The sequence below is a fragment of the Rattus norvegicus genome, chromosome 1, assembly GCF_021556685.1.
Source record: "Rattus norvegicus strain SHRSP/BbbUtx chromosome 1, alternate assembly SHRSP_T2T, whole genome shotgun sequence".
Taxonomy (NCBI): domain Eukaryota; kingdom Metazoa; phylum Chordata; class Mammalia; order Rodentia; family Muridae; genus Rattus; species Rattus norvegicus.
Genome location: NC_141534.1, coordinates 134624148 through 134645764, shown reverse-complemented (window position 1 = coordinate 134645764; position 21617 = coordinate 134624148). Strand labels below are relative to the sequence as shown.

Genomic DNA, 21617 nt, shown 5'->3' with positions numbered 1-21617 from the left:
CACTCTGCCAGTAAGTGTAAAAGGCATTCAGAATACAGGAATCAAAGCTGGAGAGAGAGAGGGAGGGAGACAGAGATGGTCTGGGAGGAGCTGAGGAAGGGGCAAGAATATGACCAAAATACCACAGCCATGATGCCAAGATCCTGGGTCCCAACTTGCATACATGTTTTGGTGGTGACGGTGGCTGTTGCTGTTGATGTTGTTTTATCACAGCAAGAAAAGAAGAATTCGTGTATAGAAATGGAAGGTATCTCGGAAGAAAATAGCACTATAAAAGATGCGCTCACCCCAGGAGAAGGAGCAAGCCATGTGAATTCCAGTGCAGAACTTACCTTAAGCCATGACGATAGGAAGTGGTACATCTTCAGAAGTAGCTGAGGCCTTGCTCTCCACACATCAGCATTGGAGAAAGCCAAGCACGAGCTCCTCTAGGAACAAAGCCCAAGCTCTAGAGCGGTGGTTCTCAACCTTCCTAATGCTGCCACACTTTAATACAGCTGTTAATGTTGTAGTGATCCCCCAACCATAAAATTATTTCATTGCTACTTTCTAACTGCAATTTTGCTACAGTTATGAACCATAATGTAAGTATCTGATATGCCGGATATTTGACATGCTATCCCTGCGAAAGGGTCAGTTGTCCCGAACCACAAGTTGAGAACCACTGCTCTACACCAAGTCCCTAAAAAAGTGTTTAGCATCCAAACCCAGGCCAAGCCAACACCACTGCACTGGGGCCTCATCGTACCTGATATCTTAGACACCAATGAAATAGCTTTCTTGCCATTCCTAAATCTGTTCCACTTTCTTCTTAATATCTACAGGGCAAGGTGAGGGAGGAAGATGCCAAACAACCTTATTTGTGCTTATTTCTGCTTAGAGGCAGAGAGTATTAAATATAGCATGTGTCACGTAATCATCAAAACAAACAGATATACATTTAGTTGCACTGTCAAACTATTTTTGACTGACTTTTGAGTCAACCCCCAAGAAGAGTTGAAGAATGTGTTGTACTTATGACTTCCAAAAGAACTCACACGGGTTCCTCAGATCACTGAAAATGGAAAACACACACACACACACACACACACACACACATACACACACACACACACATACACAGAGGTGTTTTGCTTCCTGGAGCTCACACCAATAACAGGGCCAACAGCTCCAACTTAATTAGCGCCTAAGCATCCCAAGGCCTCTCAAGGTGAGTTGCAAAAGACAAGGAATCATTTGCTCTCTTAGGCAGCATTGCCAAGGTAACAGATGTAAAGAAACAAAAAGAACGACTCCATTTTAGATGTGCCAAAGGAAAACTATGACAAGAGACCAAATAACCTTGAGCATCTGCCATGTGCCTGTTCCATGAATGGCACACAGAAAGAAAGGGGGGGGAGCTGAATTGAAAAGCAACAGCTACAATGAAACACCTTTGCAAGCTTAGCTAATGCTCCTTGGGGAACAGCTCCCTGAGAAGTTTCTGACACTTCTTGGCTACCATCTGAAGCCCTGGAAAGAAAACCACGCTTGTGAATATGGTTGAGGTGGAGCAGAAATAATGAAGATGCCGTGTAATCACCCACAGTGTGCATTGCTCCTCTGGGGTGGGAAACTACCTGGGTCAAGACCCCAACTGAAACACAGGGTCACACTGGGGAAGGCTGTTCCTTCAGCTCCCTGGTCATCCAGATGGAAATTAAAGATCCCAGGATACTTTTCAAATTAACCCAGGGGATCACCCTGGGTCTGGGCCAGTAGTTCTCAGTCTCAATAAAACTCAACTTCATGTTCCCGGCTGAGAGGGAGCCTCTCTCAAATATAGAGAAGAGTTTGTGTTCGTGTGCACAATTATTAGACCGTCCTTGGAGTGTTGTAATTACTTTATAATCCACAAGGGACTTAAGATACTTAGAAAGGAGGATGCTATGAAAAAGCCAATTTGGTTGTAATTTATAATTGAATTTATCCATGGAGAAATAATGCGTCGTGAAATGAAAGTATCTTCGGGGAGTAGATTTACAGGTGTAGGATTTATAACTAGTGGCTAAGTGCCAAGAAAATTGAGATTCCACAATAATAACTTTCAACAATACATGGCTCTAGAGTTGAATGTTCCTATTTAAGGGGGAAAGATTCTAGGCATTTTGATGGCTCAGTCACTTGATAATTTGATATCAGCTCAATATGGTATAAATAGGTCTATTGTAACAAAGAGTCTCCATCAGCTTCTCCCAGTTGGTTCTTAAATGCCATGAGCTTTCCTTGAAAGGAATTAAGAAATAACAAATTTTAGTCATCTCTTAGTAACCAGTTTCAAAGAAAAATTTAAGAGGTCAGTAAGTAGATCTTAGATGAGAACAAAGGACATCACCATTTCAGGTACTGAACTCCTTATGAACAGCAGTAATAGATGCTTTCAAATTTAAATATTTCAGGCCAGCAAGATGGCTCATCAGGTAATGATACTCCCACGAAGGCTAGACAAATCAAGTCCAATGTCCTGCAAGTTGTCCTCTGACTTACATATAACATACCACACAGGTGCATGTGTTCACACACACACACACACACACACACACACACACACACACACACACTCAGAGAGAGAGAGAGAGAGAGAGAGAGAGAGAGAGAGAGAGAGAGAGAGAGGAGAGAGCACATAAATAAATGGATATAAAAGTCTTAATTTAATTATTGCATCTTCAGTCCATCTTTCAGCCCATGACCTGAAATGCAGACATTTCAGATTTCCCTAAGAGAACAGTGAGTGAGGGGTGGCGTGCTCTGGCATTTCATCTGCTGCTGTCTTATAAATTAGCCCCAAGTTTAGGTGCTCAGAAGAAGTCATTATTTCATCCTTTTGTCAAGACTAGGTCAAGACACTGGCTACCATCTCAGCTGAGTGTCCTGAGCCCAGCATCACTCACAAGAGTCAGGCTGTTAGAGGTTATGATCATCTCAGGGTTCCACAGAACATGGATCAATTCCTGAGTTTAGGCTCCTGGTGATGGCTGGGATCTGCAGCCCCACAAGGCTGTTGGACTAAGGCTTTAGTTCCCAGTCGACATCAGACCTCCTCTATGACCTTCCAACAGCTACACTCACCACCCATCTGTTCTAGCTCTCTTCCCTAAAGTCACTGTGATGTAACTCCTTCTCTGAACGTGGCAGTACTTCCTATATGCATATCCATTTACTTCAAGTGTTCTCTTTCTTCACTTCAGCCACATAAGATCCCCGGCCCTTCTTCTTACAAATGTTTTCAAGGATCAGAACTCTATAATCCCTTTCTACACTAGCTTCATGGCATACACTATACGTGTGGTTGCTGATGCCAAACTACTTCTCAGAAGAAGCCAACCCACAAAAGTTTCAACCTAAAATTTCTTGTCCTTCCTACAAAATGTTCAGGGATCAAAATGGAACAGAGACTGAGGGAATGACCAACCAATGGCTGGCCCAATTTGAGATCCATCCCATGGGAGAGAGCTAACCTCTGAGACCATTAAGGATTCTCTGCTATGCTTGCAGACAGAAACTAGTATAACTGTCTCCTGAGAAGCTCCACCCAGCAGCTGATGAAACACATACAGAAACCCACAGCCAAACATCAGGTGGAGCTCCGGGAATCTTGTAGAAGAGTAGGAGATAGAGTTGAACAAGCCAGAGGGATCAAGGACACCGTGAGAAGACCTACAGTATCAACTAACTTGGGTCCATGGGAGCTCACAGAGACTGAACCACCAACCAAAGAGCATGAGGGCTGGACCTAGGTCCCCTACATATTTGTAACAGATGTGCAGCTTGGTCTTCATGTGAGTCTCCTAACAATTGGAGCAGGGGCTGTCTCTGACTCTGTTGCCTGCCACTGGATCTCTTTTCCCTAACTGGACTGCCTGGTTGGACCTCAGTGGGAGAGGATTTGCTTAGCCCTGCTGGGATTAGATGTCTCCAGGTAGAGTGGTATAGGGGCAGGGGGAGGCTTCCCCTTCTCTAAGGAGAAGGGGAGGGGTAATATAGAGAGGAATTTGTAGGGGTGGGACTAGAACGAGAGGAGAGAGGGGGCTGCAATTGGGATGTTAAGTAAATAAAAAATAAATTATGAAAAAAAAGAAAGAAAGAACGTGGTCCTTCCAAATGAAATCATGCTACCATTACCAATAAGAAAACCCTTAGACACATTGGGTCAACATGGATTCGTACAGGACCATATGCAAATAATACTCACTGTGCAGAAATCCTACTTTGAATTTCAAATTGTTATCTCTGAATCTCCAATGTGCAGTACTGTGCTATCTCTTAATACTGGGAAGTGCACAATGAACAGGGAACCAACCAAACTCCCTTCCAGCCATGAGATCACAAAGATCAATGACTCATGCTCTTCAGTATGCTTCGGGGTTTTATGGCAAGGTTAAAATTGCAATTTTTATATCAGTTAAAAAGCATATAAGCACACATAAGAACAGTGTGCAGATAAGTAAGAAATCTGATAGAAGCTCATATGCAAAAATAGTGGATAATGTAGCTGATGACACAGGGACAGAGTGGCAAGAAGTCAGTTTCATATTTTAGTGAGTTGTGTTTTTTAAATGCAATTCCATCCCAAAATAGTTCCAGGTTATGATGGGTTTAGAGGACCATCTATAATTGGGAGCATTTAGAATTGAAGACATCAGTTCCAATAGGAAAGTATCTATCTACTCTAAAATGTTATAACTTAGGAGTTTAACTGCATGCCTATTCCGAGTTACATATCCTAATATCCATGGACCAGTTAAGGAACATGACTTCTCTTTCATATCTGTATTTGTCAAAAAAGAATTGCTTCTACTTCATTTGCATATAATGACATCATTCTTGCCTTTAGCAGAACCATGTCCGGAATCATGTAGAGTAGTGCTATGCAGTATGCCATCCTTAGCTCTCAGAAATTCACACTGTAGAATTTTTATTTTTACAGGAGGGCAGCATATGTTCAAAGTTCAGACTGCTCACATTTGGTGCCTTGGCTTTGCCATGTGGACTAACACAGTAACCTTGCAGCCATTGCCAGGCCACAATCCAAAAGTTCCCCACCTTCTTTAGAGTGCATTGAATCCTTAGAGTTGTGAGTTTAGATGAATGAGTTACCAAATAAAACACCCAGCATCAGATTGGGATACTTAACTTTGGATTATTGGTCCAGAGTGTCGCAGAGGCACTAAATGATACAGACTGTTGCTGTTGCCCATGACTTGTCCACCAGAACTTTATGATAAGATTCTTTTGCTGAAGATAACACACTTCAGTCATAGGATATCAAGAAAATCAGGCTGGTATGGTATACCCATGAATGCATGATGGCATGAATGTCATGGGGGTAACCAAGCTCTTTTTGGTTGAAATTAAGGCCATTGCACAAGGACAAAATGCATGCCTGGTGCTGTAATCTTACCCAAAAACCCGTTGTTTGGGAGCTCATGGACAGCTAGGGTGAACTTACTATTATTTTGCTTAGTGCACATAATTACCAGACTGTCCCCTAAATGGGCATCTCTATACCAATTAATACAGCTCTCAGGCCTCATCAGGGAAGCTTCTTTGTATAGTGAACAGCAGTGAATACAGAGACTCACCCTGGTCAAAATAAATGTCTATCGAGTGCTCAGCCACAAACGAGGAATCTATATCATGCCCAAATCATTAGGGATTAGGGATTGCTGACCAGGAGCCAAAAAGATTATAAAAGCCAGAGCAATACATTATCTTCTAGACTTGGCAGGACCACAGCACCCATGAACACACAGAGGCTCTGGTTTCCTGCAGAAGACCTGCTCGAGTTCCAGCCAGGCAGCCTTTCAGCATGGAGGTGGTGAGGTGTTCACAAGCTCCCACCTCCTGGGAGTGATTGACAGCTGCTGACTTCTTGGGGAGGGAGAGTCGGTTCTCTCTAATGGTGTGGCCCCTGGTAGGTGGATCGTGATCCAGTGACTGGAGCCACACCCATGAGTGTGTGGTCATCACAGCTGGTCTATGTAGTCTAGTCTTTAAAACGGAGAACATTAATCTAGGAGAGGTAGAGAGGTGGGGTTTGAATCTGGGAAGAGTTAGGGAGAGGGATGGGGTGGAAATATGTCAAAATGTATCTTGCACATGTATAAAATTCTCAAAGAACTAGTAAGGAAAATAGGTTCCCTAAGATCAAATACAAAATGCATACTAAGTTTTTAAACCCTGAGGTTGTCCAGCCAGGAATAACCACTAATTGGTGTGAAATTTCTTGGCCTCCTCTTTTTCACATATTCGAGTCTCTTGGTAAGAGCTAGTACTGAGTGAGATGGTACGTCTCCCCAGTGAGGTTCTGTTTCCTGTAATATAAGGAACTCACTGGACTACACGTGAGGTGGCCTCTCTTTCCTGTGGATAATCTTCTAGGAAAGCACCTCAATGCCTCCAGCCGTAAATGTCCCAAACGGAGCTCTCTCAGTGCTGCCCTCCGAACGTTTGGTCTCTTGCTGACTCAGCTATATTATCCTATTTTTCCACATATGAGTTCTTATCAAATTATTCACCTCTAAAGTACATTTGTACTCATGCCTTTAACTACTACAAATTTTACACTAAAATCAGCAAATACGTATTGTGCTTAGGGTGCCCCAAGGCACTTTCGAATACGATGTCGTCACAGCTCTATGTAATAACCAGGGAGTGAAGAATTCCACATATGCATAGTTATAAATGTAGTTGGGGCTCCATCTTACTTCACCTTTCGTGGCTATAACAGAATACCAGAGACCCGGTAATTTACAAAGAAAGGAACCGTGGAGGAAAGCAGACACATTGAGAGCAACATGCAGCATACAAACTCAGAGAAGGCAGAGCTCACCTAACCCCAGCAACTGTAACAACACGCCTACTATAATAATAATAATAATAATAATAATAATAATAATAATAATAATAATAATAATAATAATAAACAAAGCACTAATCTGTTCATGAGGGTTCCACCTCCATGACACAAGCACTCCCAGGAACCCCGCTCTCAATACTGCTGTGGGGAGGATGAAGTCTAAATTCCTTCCCAAAATGTGAAGAATAATTGTGCAGTTGGCAAAATATTGTTTCCAGAAACAAATGAAATAGAAATCGAAATAAGAATGAGGGCCGCCATTGACACAGTCAGTGGGGAGAGAAGCAAAATTAATAATAAAACCACAATCAAAGGCTGCTTAAGCAATTATTTCCTGGTGACATTGTAAGTCAGCATCATTCTCCTGGAAAAAAAAAATCACCTGGTAATTACATTTTTAAGACTCAATAAATAGTCCATAATCTCTGATCAAAAGCTCCCATGTCTAAAATTTACTCTTGAGAAAATAACTTAAAAATAAACAAATTGTTTGAAGTATTATCCATAATAAAAGAAACGGTGCAGATTTATTTCAAATAAAATATAGCTTTGTTCAAGTGTGTCACCCAATCCCTCTTATATAAACACACACACACACACACACACACACACACACACACACACACACAAATATGCAAAGTGTATGAGGAAATTCACCATTTATCTGTTCCCACTTCGTTCCTTGCTGTTAATATTCTAGACATTGTCTCTCACAATACGTTCTCATCCGAATTTTCTCTCTAACCAAGCAGTTAAGTTTGCCTTTGCTCAAGATCAGCCAGCCATTGTGAAGATTCAAGCCTGAGGGAAAGGATGCTAGGGACACAACATGACTTTCCAACTTCGAGACACATGGAAACGGAGGTCCTCACATGGGAGATGCTATGGCTGTCTCGACGCGCTGACAAGTTAATTGTGTAATGAAAACACATTTGCATGAATCTCCATATTTACCTAGCAACCCACTGCCTCTAAGCATTTTGGAGGCAGACCATGCAGTGGTGTTCCCAGCAGACCTTTCTCCTGTAGTGTAAAATGAACAGTGGCTCCCAACATGCCTTACTGGTACAAGAGGGAGGGCCTTGTCTATACCATTAGCAAGCATCATCCGAGCCAATGCCCGGGTAGTTAATATTTAGACTTTCATGCAAAATTAGATTTTTCTCCACTAGGGAAAACATTTGCTGGGTGGGTCCATGTATTCACTGAGATGTACAGCAATGCCTGGGTTTAAAAACAGGATAATTAATGAATTTTGTACCCTAAACAATCCAGAAGCTTAACTCCGTTTCTTAGAACGTAGGAGAAGTAGTTCGGACTATCGAAACATTGTGCTCAATGTCAATGTTTGTCTTCCCAAGTTCACACATTTCTGGCCACTTCGTGACATGTTTATGGCTCCTGACGGACCAGGAATAGAACAGGAAACTGTATCCTTGAAGCCTTTCTGACTGGTCTGCAGACAGGCCAACGCAGTCTCAGCTTTGTTGAGCTCCCCACGGTGGCGGCTTAAAGGTCCTCCTGCTATTAACCACCCTCACCTCCGATTCTCTGTAAAATTTGGACCAGCAAGTCCTGGGGCCGTTAAATATATGGCTAGGGTAATTAAACAGGTTACAGAGAAATATTATATGGCCTGCAAACAATTCTGTAAAATGTTCCAGAAGGTTGTGTCTTGAGGGTTATGGCTGGTTTGTGAGGTTTGGGCAGGAAATGGCTAATTATGACACCTGCACACGTTTCTACACAATTGGGCCCTAGGGAATCACCTTGGGTACACCAGTCAGCCTCGCCTTCCTGGTGGGGAGCCATGCAGCAGAGGTTAGCGATCAAGCAGAGCCTTGTTAGCAGTACCCGTGGAGAAAACAGCTCCGTTCCCAGTGCGCTGGGCGACGGCTTACCTCTGTGTACTTCCCCCAGGCAACCAACAATGCTGGTATCAAAATTAGCCCCTTATATGATCGCTGTCTACTACAAAATAGCTTCGTAGTGAAAGTCAGAAACGTGAACATAAATTACTTAAATTAGCCTTTACAAAGTACTTCTTGGTACCACCAGCTTCTCATGAGATGGTACTTATAGACCGGAGCATTGTCAGAGAGCAGTTCCTTTTTTTTTTTTTTTTTTTGGAAGGAGGAGGTGAAAGATCAAGATTTTATTGTCTTCGTACACTGACTCTAATAATAGCATCTGGGAACGGTCTCTAAAACCAGAAGCACAAAGTGCTTCCTGTGCAAGCATGAGACCTGAGTTCAGATCCCCAGGACCTATGTAAAAGCCAGTGTAGTGGTGCTCATGGCAACCCCAGTGTGAGGAGGGCAGAGACGACAAAACCTCCAGACCCCTTAGCTACAAGTCAGTGAGGACAAGGTTTGGTGAGAAGTCCTGTCTGGAAACAAGTGGAAAGTGACTAAAGAAGGCACGGGACATTGACATGACACTGACCACTGTTGTCTACGTGCACACACATAGAGACATGAACAGATACAATGTATATAGCTCTCTCTCTCTTTCTCTCTTTCTCTCTCTCTCTCTCTCTCTCTCTCTCTCTCACACACACACACACACACACACACACACATACACATGCACCAACACACATGTACGTGTGCACTCAGTAAGTTAGCTATTGTATGTGTAACATATAACACTGCTATTGTGTGCTGTAAATGTTTATCTCAGAGCAATGGGGATGTGCTGAAGAATTTTAAAAGAAGGATTGTGTGGTGTCAGCACCACGAACTGATCAGATGGAAACAGCCCCTGTCTTCTTCCTGGGCATCCAGCTGACCCATTCTCCCAGCTTCCCTTGATGGTAAATAAAGCCATATGACTGAGAAAAAAGATTATGCCTGCTCTGGGCAAGGCATATAATAGCGGATGTCCCTTGCCCTCATCCTTTCTCCTCCCACTAACCCATGCATGGGATAAGGGTGTTCAGACAGTGGAAACACATGACCAAAGGAAACTTCCTCCCAATCACTGCACGGAAGAAAGCATTTGCCTAACAGGAAAAACTGCCTCAGACTCCCTGTGGGATGGGGGGAGGACACCAAATGTCTATTATAGAGAACTGTTGTGTATATGTATGTCACTAGAGTAAGGGTTCAGGGTGCTACTGCTTTAGATCAATGGTTCTCAACCTTCCTAACGCTGTGGCCTTTAACACAGTTCCTCATGTGATGGTGACCCCCAACTGTAAAATTGTTTTCATTGCTACTTCATAACTGTGATTTCACTACTGTTACAAGTAATAATGTAAATATCTGTGTTTTCCACTGGTCTTAGTTGATCCCTCTGAAAGGATCATTCATTCAACCCACTGCCTTAGATTAGGCTTCTGCCCCAGACTCAACACACCAGAGGCAAAAGTAAAATAAAAACACCCAAACCTAACATTTCAAGCTGGAGCAAAGCCACTTGACCGTTAGAATCATGAGGAATGAGACACCAGGCAAGTTTCCCATACAGACCAGTTTCAATGGACACAATAATGAAGTTTTGTCAGCTTTAAACCCGAAGCAAAAATCTGACGCTGGCTGATTGGTCCTCCTATTCTGTCTTCCTTCCTCGTGTTGTAAAGAAAACAACTTTGAGATGGCAGTAGCTTATCTTCTATTCCTACTTTAACAACAACAACAACAACAACAACAATAATAATAATAATAAATGTTTTAGCTGTACATTTCAAATTTTTATTAATAGCTGAATAATAATCTATTTTATAAACTGACCATATTTTCAGTAGCCATTCGTGAATTGATGGACATCTAGGCTGTTTCTGTTTCCTGGAAATGTCAGTAAAACAGTAACAAACATTAATGATCAGGTATATCTAGGGTAGAATGGGGATCCTTACATGCATAACCAAGAGTGGTACAGGTGAATCATGTGGTGGAATTATTTTTCACTTGTTTAAATTTCTTTTTACTTATTCTCTCGTATATTATGTCCTGACCACAGTATCCCTCCCTCCTTCCCTCACAGCACCTCTCTCCCGCTCCTCCCCCCATAATAAATATTTTTTTAAAACATCTGTTTGCACAACCAAGCTCCTTGACTGGAACCATAGGACTGCTTGCTTTTCACTGGGACAGGGTATTGCCCGCTTCTAGAGTTGATAATAAAAGACAATTAAGATTCTTGAAATGTCTGCAATACGTGTCCTTTGATAATAGAGTTGTCTGGTCTAAATTAGCACAGTGAGGCACTCTCGAATGTTGATACAGTTGTTGTGATTGGGAAAAACAAACCAGCGTTTCGATTTGCTATGATGCGTTGCTGTTATCATTTCTCAAAGTGCCTGACACAAACTGCCATTCCCAAAGTGCCCCAAATCTTAGACAACAGCAAAGTGTTTTCTTTATAGATTGGCTGCTGGGTCGTCTCCTTCAGACTGGTACACAAGGGCAAAAAGTCTTCCGATACTATTTCCCTAAGTATTACATCCAATTTTCCCTTGAATATCTCAAGTCCCTGTGTCTTGACAGCTTCCTGAGTGAAATTACTCTGTGGCCTGATTGACCTTCATGGTTTGAAACGTTCTTTCTCTCCACATCAGACTAGAGGGGTTTTTTCTCCTTTCTTTCTTTTTTTTTTTCTTCTATTTTCAGCAAATAATTGACCAGACCCTGGTGAGTGAAATAGCTTCCTAGTGAAAACTGAGCATAAATAATTTAAATTAGCATTCATAAAGTTCTCCTTAGCTGCAATCTCATTTAATCCTCTTATAAGGGTAGCAAACATGATTTTCATTTGCTAGGCTCTGAGTCTTCAAAGAACCTACCTAGGCAAGAGAACCACATAGATACTCAGTCCTACTGAGTCCTAAGTTCAGCCCCAATCCACCAGCCTTGGCTTCTAAGACTTAGTTCGTAGAAGCGCATGGCTGTTCACGCTCAGGTTCATCAGTAGTCTGGGGAGGTTAGTTCTGCTGGAGTCTTCGACCTTGTGGCAGAACAATTCTGTCTGTCATTCCCTTGAAAACGATGCATTAGAGATGTGTACAGAGAAGTAGTTTACAAAAGACTCTGGTTGAAGAAACTCAGTTTCTCATAATTAATTAGAGTCTTCGATGGTGAAAGAAGTTGTGAATCTTGGGACACTTTGTACCGCTCTTCACAGGGTCACTCTGTCTATGCACTAAAGAGCAGAGACTATGGTCCTTGCATCTCCTTTTTGTCTCTTCATTCCTAGCGCTTTCCTGAGAAGGAAAAGGTAACCACCCTAGCCCCTCCACTGCCTGCCCTGACTTCTGTGATCTTTTCTCAGTGACTTAGAGCTGGTCTGTGCTGGGAAAGGTGGAGAGATCAGACTGAGGGAGAGGCGCCCACATCCACCCACACTGGCCCTGATAGAAGTGCAGGTTCAGGAGGGCAGACAAACCCTGGGCTGCAGCCTGTCTGTGCCAAGCTCATCACCAGGGCTGGGTAATGAGGTCAATGTGAAAACAACTGGAAGGCACGTTCCCCAGGAAACCCAAGCAGAGTGGAAACGGCCCGACCTCATGTCACAGAATCCAAATCCATTGAGTCAATTGCCAGAAAACACGACATGACCTTTCAGAGGGAGTGTGCATCGCTGGGAGAGCAGGCTGCCCTGCTCTTTTCAATTCTCAGCTGCCCTCGAGGCAGCAAATCACTGGAAATAATAGAGCAGGCTCCAAACCAGCACTCCTTTAATGAAACACAGAGGTGCTGCATGGAGCTTGACAGGGGCAGATGGGCATGTGAGCCTGTGTGGACAACACGCACACACACGTGCATTGACATGCACTGAGTGTCCCTTCTGTTCATACCTCAGTACCTTTCAACATAATACTTCATGTCCCCCGTGAGATTACCCATTCTATTCTGCATTTTGAATGGACTAAGGCATCCATTGCATATTTCCCAATAAGAACATTACCTCCACAGCCTCCTTCTGGACAGCAGCCAGGGATCTAACCTAGACTTCAGTGCGCACAGCCACTTCCCATCCAGCACTGACCAAATCCTACAAAGGGTTCACTGGATCTGTGATCCTGTTTTCCTGAGTCGGTTCCCTCTGATCTCCTACTGTTGGTTCCAGGAAAAAACTTCTACCCTCTAAGCCCTTTTATCAATCCTTGTGAGACTGTTTTCTTTTGTCCTCCTGTCATTCCTACTCTATAAGAATCATGGCCCAAGACCTCTCCAATATTTGCAATAACAGTTGAAAGGGGATTCCTACTTTCAAAAGAAAAAAATGTTAAAATAGGTTAAATCTTGTAGTTAGGGTTCAAACCTAAAGCCAGGAAGGCATGTGCCTTACAAGTCCCAACTGAGCCAAGAAAACTAAGCACATGAAAAAAATCTCGAAGGTCCTTATTTAAAGAAAGTTACACCAGGGTCCACAACCACATCACAATCCCCATGAATTACTTTGCAAAGTTTTTACCCTAATTTTTTTCTTAATGCGAGAAAATAATCTTTCTCAGAGGAAGACACTTCATCCACAGGCTGAAAAATATGAAACTATTTATATGTAAAGAATGAAACCTTGGAGCAAGGGGATGTTTAATATGTAATCCACACAAAACAATCTTTGTTGCTGAAGAGAAATCGCATCGTCATAAACGGGCTAGCCATGCCCAGGTTAATTGCATGGACATTGCATGCATGAGCTCCTGACAGAACAATGCCATGTAATGCTTCCTCTCATAATATCTACCTAAAACTGGGAATCACTCACAAGTAGAACAGTCAGGACAGCTCCCAGGAGCTATGAAACATATTCCCCACAGATTATAAAATACTTTGAGCACTCATTAGGAAATGTAATCACTACTTTATCATATAAAGCTGTTGCTCGCGGTTGGAAGCTGATTTTTTTGTGGGTTTAATATAGCTCTGGGTCATGCTTTATGGATTACTCTGCAAAAACGCATGGCTTGAAGTTTCCATCAAGGTTAGCTCAGGCAGGAGAAGGTCGGGAAGGAAGCAAGCAGGGGTGCGGCCCTCCTACTGAGGGAAAAGAAGACCATTATTCTTGGGACTCCTGGGGAGACTTAACTTTGGAAACATTGCTGGAGAAGTCCCACAGAGCCCCCAAGAAATTCACAGTCAGCAAGTAGTGAAAAAGCATCAGGGGCCAAAGTTGTCCTCTATAAGTCACACTGCTCATAGCGACAATGATCCTAGAATGCCCAGCACTGTGTAAGGGTTGACTGTGTGCCGACAATATTCTATTCTGAGGAAGCTGCTATACCCACGGCTTCCATTTTGAAGATGCAGGACCCGTAGTGTGGAGAAATTAAATTACGCTCATCTGAGGGTCACAGGGACACTAAGAAACAGTACCAGGATTTTAATGCTGGAAGTCAGGCTCCAAAGTCCTCCGTCTAACTCCTTGTGTATTGTCTCTCAGGGCATAGGGCTCAATCTATATACAAGTTTGCAGAAACATCTGATACTCAGAATGCATGAGGGTAAAGATTAATCCTGCCTATATTCCACCGATGAGGAAGTCTTTTGTTGCTTCTTGCTGTGTCTATCTCTCTGTTAACTCAGAGATCATACTTTGCTCTCAAAGTCCTCCAGCAAACGTTCAACCCCATATGAGATTAACGCTACTGAAACATTCATTGTGGCTTCTGTTCCCCCATCTTCTGAATTAGACCATGATTCTTATACAATTATCTTTATTAATTTCATTATAAATTCTATAAGTAGTTATGATGGTTTTAGGTTTAACAGTTAGCTTGTCACAATAGTCCCAATGAGGTATCATCAGGTTGGCTTTCAGGCATGTCTATAAGGAATTATCTGGGTTGTATTAATAATATAAGAAGACCCAGTCCACTGTGGGCATCACTACTGCATAGGGAGGGATCTTGAACTGTGTACATGTACAAAGGGGGATGAACATGGGTAGACACACCCTTGTTCATCTCTCTTTGCTCTTGACTATGGATGCAATATGCATTGCCTCAAGTTCTTGCCTTGGCTCCCTAGCAATGCTGGAATGATGAATTAAAACGAACCCATCCCCCAAGTTGTTTTTTGCTGGAACATTTTATCACAGCAACAGAAATGAAATTTAAAAAGAAATTGGTACTAGGAACGGTGTTCTCTTTGGTTCTCTGACATTGTTCCACAGCCTTAGGTGATGCAGTTTACTGAGAGACAATGGGTAGAGTAAACGTGAGACAGAAGATGGCAAACTATTTCTAGAAGAGATGTGTTAGGCACACACCTACCATGTATACGTTTTGTCCAATGTGTCTATCCGTTTCATCTTGAGAGCTTTCTAAACCAAAACGCCTAAGCCTATGTCAGACCTACTCAAGCAGCATCGTCAGGAGTCAGGCTGAGTAGCAACAGACTTTAAAGGCTCCACAAAAGCAGTGTCACTCAGACATGATGAGCTTGACGATGACCTGAACATAACCATTGTGACCTTGTGCCTTGATGATAGACAGAAAGACAGACAGACAGATGATGATGATGATGATGATGATGATGATGATGATGAGAGAGAGAGAGGGAGAGAGAGAGAGAGAGAGAGAGAGAGAGAGAGAGAGAGAGAGAGAGAGAGAGAGGCAGGTTTGATAGTCTGGTTGCTGGACCTTTGAGTCTAGTGATCACATAGCTACGAATCTTGAGTTATGGCTGATTAGTTAAATGGGAGAAAAGCCACACTGGCAAGATCTCTGACACTTTTGTAGTCAGCCACTCACTGGCAGAGTCCAGGGAATACCCAGAGACCACTGCAGACACAAAGACCATTTTCCCTATCCCAACCCATGCTCACAAGGAAACAACAGGTACTGTGAATGAGAAAGTTGCATCTGCCTGATGTTGACAGAGTCAACAGAAAAGGGGTCATTGGCATGGACCGGCTGTTTAAACCAGTTGATGGTTAAAGCCTGGAATTCTTGGGGAATGGCTAATAGACACACACTAATCAATGTTGTTGCCTCTTGGGGAAGTTCTATGAGGTGAATTTTCTCTGCACTATGAGTAAATTTGTAACTCCAATATGTGTTAAAACGTAGTGCACAAAACTTCAATTTGGGGCCATCAAGGTGATGTAGTGGGTAAAATCACATATGCTGCTAAGCCTCATGCCCCAAGTCCATCCTTGTGCCCACAAATGAAAAGAGAGAACTGTATAACAGGGTCCCCATTGGAGGAGTTAGAGAAAGGATTGAAGGAGCTGAGGGGGTTACAACTCAACCAACCAGAGCTCCCAGGGACTAAACCACCATCCAAAGAGTACACATGGACAGACCCATGGCTCCAGCTGCATGTGTAGTAGAGGATGGCCCTGTTGGGTATGGGTTGGGGTAGGGAGTCCTTGGTCCTGCAGGGTCTTGATCCCCCCCAGTGTGGGGGGTGTCGGGGTAAGAAGGCAGGAAAGGATGGGTGGATGGGTCAGGAAACACTCTCATAGAAGGAGGAAAGGAATTGAGGAGTGGGTTCAGGGACAGGAAACTGGGAAAGGGGATAACATTTGAAATGTAAATTAAAAACATCCAATAAAAAAGGGGGGAAAACCTGTCCCATATCCCCTCCCCCTGCTTCTATGAGAGTGTTTCCCCACCCACCCATTCCTTCCTGAGCCCTGACGTTCCCCTCCATTGGGTTGTCGGGTCTTGGCAGGACTAGGGTCTTCTCCCATTGGTGCCCAGCAGAGCCATCCTCTGCTACGTATGCAACTAGAGCCATGGGGGAAAAGAAAAGAAAAGAGAGAACTGGCTCCTACAAGTTTCCTCAGAGCTCTTCTTATGTGCTGTGATGCACATGCACACACGCACATACACACACATACACTATCATAATAATAAATACATATATGTATCAATATAAAAATGTTATATAATAATTTTATACATACTAAATGCAAAAATTTTAAAGAAACTGATTTTGTATTTAATTCACTTTAGAGTAATTATAGGTTTTTTCATCTCTTCTTTTGCCCTTGCATCTATAAATGTTTGTGGCCACCTGACACAGGTTGGACAAGCCCCTTTAAGACTTTGCTTTTCTGTTCGCTGAACATGATACCTTGGTACAGTTCCATGACATTTATCTTACTTTGTGCTGCATAAGATTCCTCCACGTACATTTGGATGTCTGTCGTTAATTTTAAAAGTCATCTTAGCCACTGTAACTTTGCAGACCTCTCTCACACATTCTCTCTTTCTCTCTTTCCCTCCAACGAGGCAGATGTTAAGGCTTTCTGGATTTGTCACGTAGTTCATGGAGGCTTCATTTTTCATTGTTTTTGTCTTGGCATTTTGGTTTGGAAAGTTTCTGCCGACTTTACCTTCAAGCTCCTAACCTGTGTTCAACCTTCTGATTTGCCAATTGAGGGCATTCTCCCTCTTTGGTTCAGTCCTCCTGGTTTTAGAACCCCATCCGTCTCCTTTTTACATCTCTGCTTACATCTGTGGTCCAGACAATCCAGTAATGGCTGCTGTGAGTAGAAAAATCCAAGAATCCAGCAGTTGCTCATTCTATGCTGCTGAATACCTCAGCTGGTCTTCATTAGATGCTGGAATCTTGAAGAAGCCCAGGGAAGGAGTGGGCTTGCCCATGAGAGTGAGAACAAGCAGGCAAAGAGCAAAAGCTTCCTTCTTCCATGTCCTTCTATAGGCTCCCAGCAGAAGGTGTGGCCCAGATTAAAGTCATGTGTCTTCCCGCCTCAAGATCCAGGTGAGAGGTGGATTTTCCTACTTAAAATTAAACAAAACAAAAAAGAGCCCTCATTGGTGTGTCCTCCACTTTTGAATTTTAATTAATTCCAGATATAGTCAAGTTGACAACCAATAACAGACATCACAAGAATCATTATTTACCCAAAAGGGGGCTTTACACTTTTTTACATTTTTCTTGCAGCATCACACAAAGAGCCAAGAACATAAATTCTTATGATGGAGTTCTGTGTCCAGCCAGGCTTCTCTGTGGAAAGCAGTCTCTGTCACAAGTTGAATGAGCCTTCTGTTCATGAACACTTCCTGGAATGGCATGCAGGGACTGGACATGGGCATAGGATCCACACTTAAGCTTGACCTACGCTCTGTTCTCAACATTTTGAAATTCTTAATTTGTGAGCAAGACCCTGCATTTACATTTTGCTCTGAGCCTTCCTAATTAACTAATCTTGCCCATGAGTAAGGAAGGAAACAGAATGGGGGCAGGGAGAAAGGATACATAGTGATGCAGTTACAAGAAAGTAGTGATCCCACAGGAGCCCAGGATCGGGCAGCCCTGATAAGTGGACAGAATCACCTGGATGCAGGTCAGCCTTCGCAACTGCCAGTCATGGTTGCTAGCTACATCAGAGAAAGGCATTATTTTGGACAAGACCCTCTCTGAGACCCAGGACAAGACAAGGAAGTGGGTTTGACCGACGGTTGTGTAATATTCTCAGTAGCTGGAAATGTAAGCGCCTAGGGCCAGGAGGAAACAGACTGGACCACATATATAACATTCCTATAAACTCGGAGAACACAAACACATCTCCACTTATCCAATCAGCATCAACTGAAAGCTTACTTCTACTACCCCAACAGACTCCCCCCCCCGAACCAAACCATCCTCTCAGGAGTAACCATCATCACAAATACACTATTATGTTCATCATAGACCAGCTTTGCCAACCTTGGCCCTGGGTATCTGTACCCGTGAGTGTTCTATATATCTATTCTAGTCATCACTCATCTGGTCTGTCTGTGAGGCACAGCAGTTATTTCTAATGTCGTTTGCTGCATAGTGTCAAATTTACCGTGCCTGAGGATGGCTCTCCAGGGCGTGTTCAACTGTGGATGGTTATGATAGAACAGTTAAGAACACTTTTGTACTTTTCTGTTACCCATCTCTCTTGGAGATATACATGTGTAATATCTCATATATGTATATATATGAGATATTACATATATATGCATATTTTATGCAGTAGAGGGCAAACACGACATAAATCTTACTGGATACTTCCAAGCTGTTTTCCAACACTCCTATTCATGTTCTATTTTCAGAACATCCTGGCTGAATAGAAAAGTAACTCAGGGCATCATCAATTAACACAGAGGGAAAAACAGTCCCCATCCGTGCTCATATAGAGAGCCACAATGAAGGAAAAGAAAAGCCTGTGGGCTCAACTGCACTAGAAAAGCTTATAAATTATTTCAATTTGGGGATAGTGAAAGATCAGGACGGAATATCACAAATACTTTCTAAACCGAGCTGCCACAGGCCCACAGCCCAAAGCACTGTCCTACAGAGCTCTGCTGAAGGTTTGGGAAAACCAGGGCCCCGTGGCTGGTACTTTGAAGAAAAGCTTTAATTAAAATTTTTTGGGGGATGAACTAATTCCCACAAGTTCTGCCTTAATCCAGGAGGTGGAGGGTGCCTTTCTCCTCTCTGGCCATAAGGAAGTCAAGGAACAATTCTGAAGTCCTAATCCCTACGAGTGCAGATGCAGCCTGAGCCTCTGCTCATATCTGAAATCAGGATAAGAAAACCCTCTTCAATAGCCTATTGTTGTTTTATGACAGGGTTTACAAATGATGAAGTGTGGAGTAATGAAAAGGTATTGTCAGTTTTTGTGGGTCACTTTTTATAATTTCTGCAAGTTTATTACTGCCCATTACCCCATTTCTATACAAACTTGCAATCTTGTCATTGACAGGGATTCCTTCCAGACTTCCTAAGTTTTTCAACATGGCTGAGGCAGACATAAATGATGGTCCTTCATCTCAAGGAGACAAACTATGGCGCTCAAACCACGCAGCCGTTTCTTAGAGTGATTTTATATGGAAAGCATTCATTCACCGTAAACAAATTTGCTAGCTATGAAAATTCATTATTCCTGGTAGAATCCCATTTGGGTGCCCAAAGGGACCACAGAATAAAACCTAGCTTATTGCCATGTTAATTCTTATTTAGAACATAATAACGAGAGTATTGATTATATACTGCTCTGTCTAAATGTTCATATTCTAAACATACAGTGGGAAAGAGGGGAACATGGGAGGCAGAAACAACAGCAGATATCACAGGAAGGGAGAGAACCAGTGAATGACAAGCTGGGTGTGGGGCTGGCCACAGTGCCGTGAATACCACGACACCACCTGAGGACCCCGAGCACCTCTTCAGCCTTTGTTACATAACGACATTGAGTCCTGAAGGAAAACAGACACCATGTTCCTTTTATGAAGTGACAGGATATGTGGCATCCTTCCTGGACTATGTCTCCAAGATAACTTTGTATAATGTTTTAAGGGGAAATAAAACCCTCCCCGCCTCTTTCACCTAAACGGAAATGGAAACATACAATAAGATTTCATTGCAGTATCTTTGCCAAAAGCCAGGTAACTTGAAAAGACGCATAGCATTTGGGTAAGACGACACCCAAGCACAGTGCTGAAACGCAGCCCAGACTACAAGGTCACAATCAGATTTCCCGTGACTTCCCAAACTGCTGAAGAAGAAACTGTTCAAGTGAGGAAACATGAGCTCGTTCTCTCTCTCTCACACACACAATCCTCTCTCAAACACCTGCAGATGCTCATTCACATCTGTGTTATTTACTAAGGAATAAATTTATTATTTATTTTATGATGCTATCTCAACCCCTGGGATTTAGAGAAAGAAGACATTGAAGCTCGGGAATAGAAAGGAGACAGAAAACCAGACACAGCAATAACCGTAGCTCCTGAAGCCCACGGCGAAGTGGAACGCTGATGCATTGAAATAAAGGCTGCGATAATGCAGCGTTAAACAAATACGGCCTCCTCCATAATAGAAGAGAGGTCTCGGGGTTCCATCCGTGTGAAAGGATCAGCAGATCTCCGCTCCATAATAATAACTGTTATTATTATTTATTAAGCACCTATCACATAGCGGATGCCTCGGGCGCTGTCCGTAAATGAAAGAGAAAATGTTTTTTTTTTCTTAAATCAGTGCTTGAAGGCCTTATGAAATAGGAGGATTCTATTCTACTGACGCGCTTTCCCCGTGTGTTTCATTTTATGGCTGCAATCAACGCCGAAGGAAGCGTCCTGTCCTCTGGCCTTGAGGAAAAAGAATGAATGGAGAGGCCGACAGGAACAGTACTGCAGGAGACGCCAGCACCCACTGGCGCTCCTAATGGACACGTGAGCTGTGCTTCCATCAAGAGCAAGCATCTGACCGAAGTCCTAAATGTCAAGCAAGGGTCCCATGGCAAAAAAAAAGAAAAGAGCACCTGTTCCTGAGTACAGAGACCTTGGATATGATTTTTTTGTGTGAAAAATGTAGATAAGATATTGATGGTTTAATTGCGTTTATGTGGTTTAATCAGTCTGCAGATCTGGTCAGTTTTTACCTACTATCCAATTAAATTAAAACTGAGCTCTGGCTTGCTTCACATACAGAAAAGGTCTGAAAACCTGAAAGAAAAGTATCCATGAAAGAAAGGATGGATGGGCAGATGCAAAAAAAAATACTGAGACCAAAATAGAAAGTCAATTTCTTGCCTCTGAGTTGGCTTCAGACCCCTCCCCCTGAGCCCAGGCTGGACATTTTGTCCATCTCTATTAGAACTCCTGTCACTCCCAACTGAACCTTAATTATCAGAGTCTTCGCCTTTGTGTACCTACTGCTCCCTATGTCCCAAAACCACTAGAGATCTTTCATGACTGTCTTGGCTTGCACACAAGTATACACACACACACACACACACACACACACACAGATACACAGACACACAGATA

General features: G+C 42.9%; 1 long non-coding RNA gene across 3 annotated transcripts in view; it reads right to left on the bottom strand.

The window, feature by feature from the left end:
- Positions 1-16765: 16765 nt before the first annotated feature.
- The window catches only part of LOC148007715 (uncharacterized), a 41471-nt gene continuing 36619 nt past the window's right edge, over positions 16766-21617 (bottom strand). The window contains exon 5 of one of the 3 annotated variants that reach the window (XR_015647055.1): positions 16766-17597. This is a non-coding gene — a long non-coding RNA (uncharacterized LOC148007715). The remainder of the gene's footprint in view (positions 17598-21617) is intronic. The other 2 variants (XR_015647059.1, XR_015647056.1) reach the window with 2 other exon arrangements.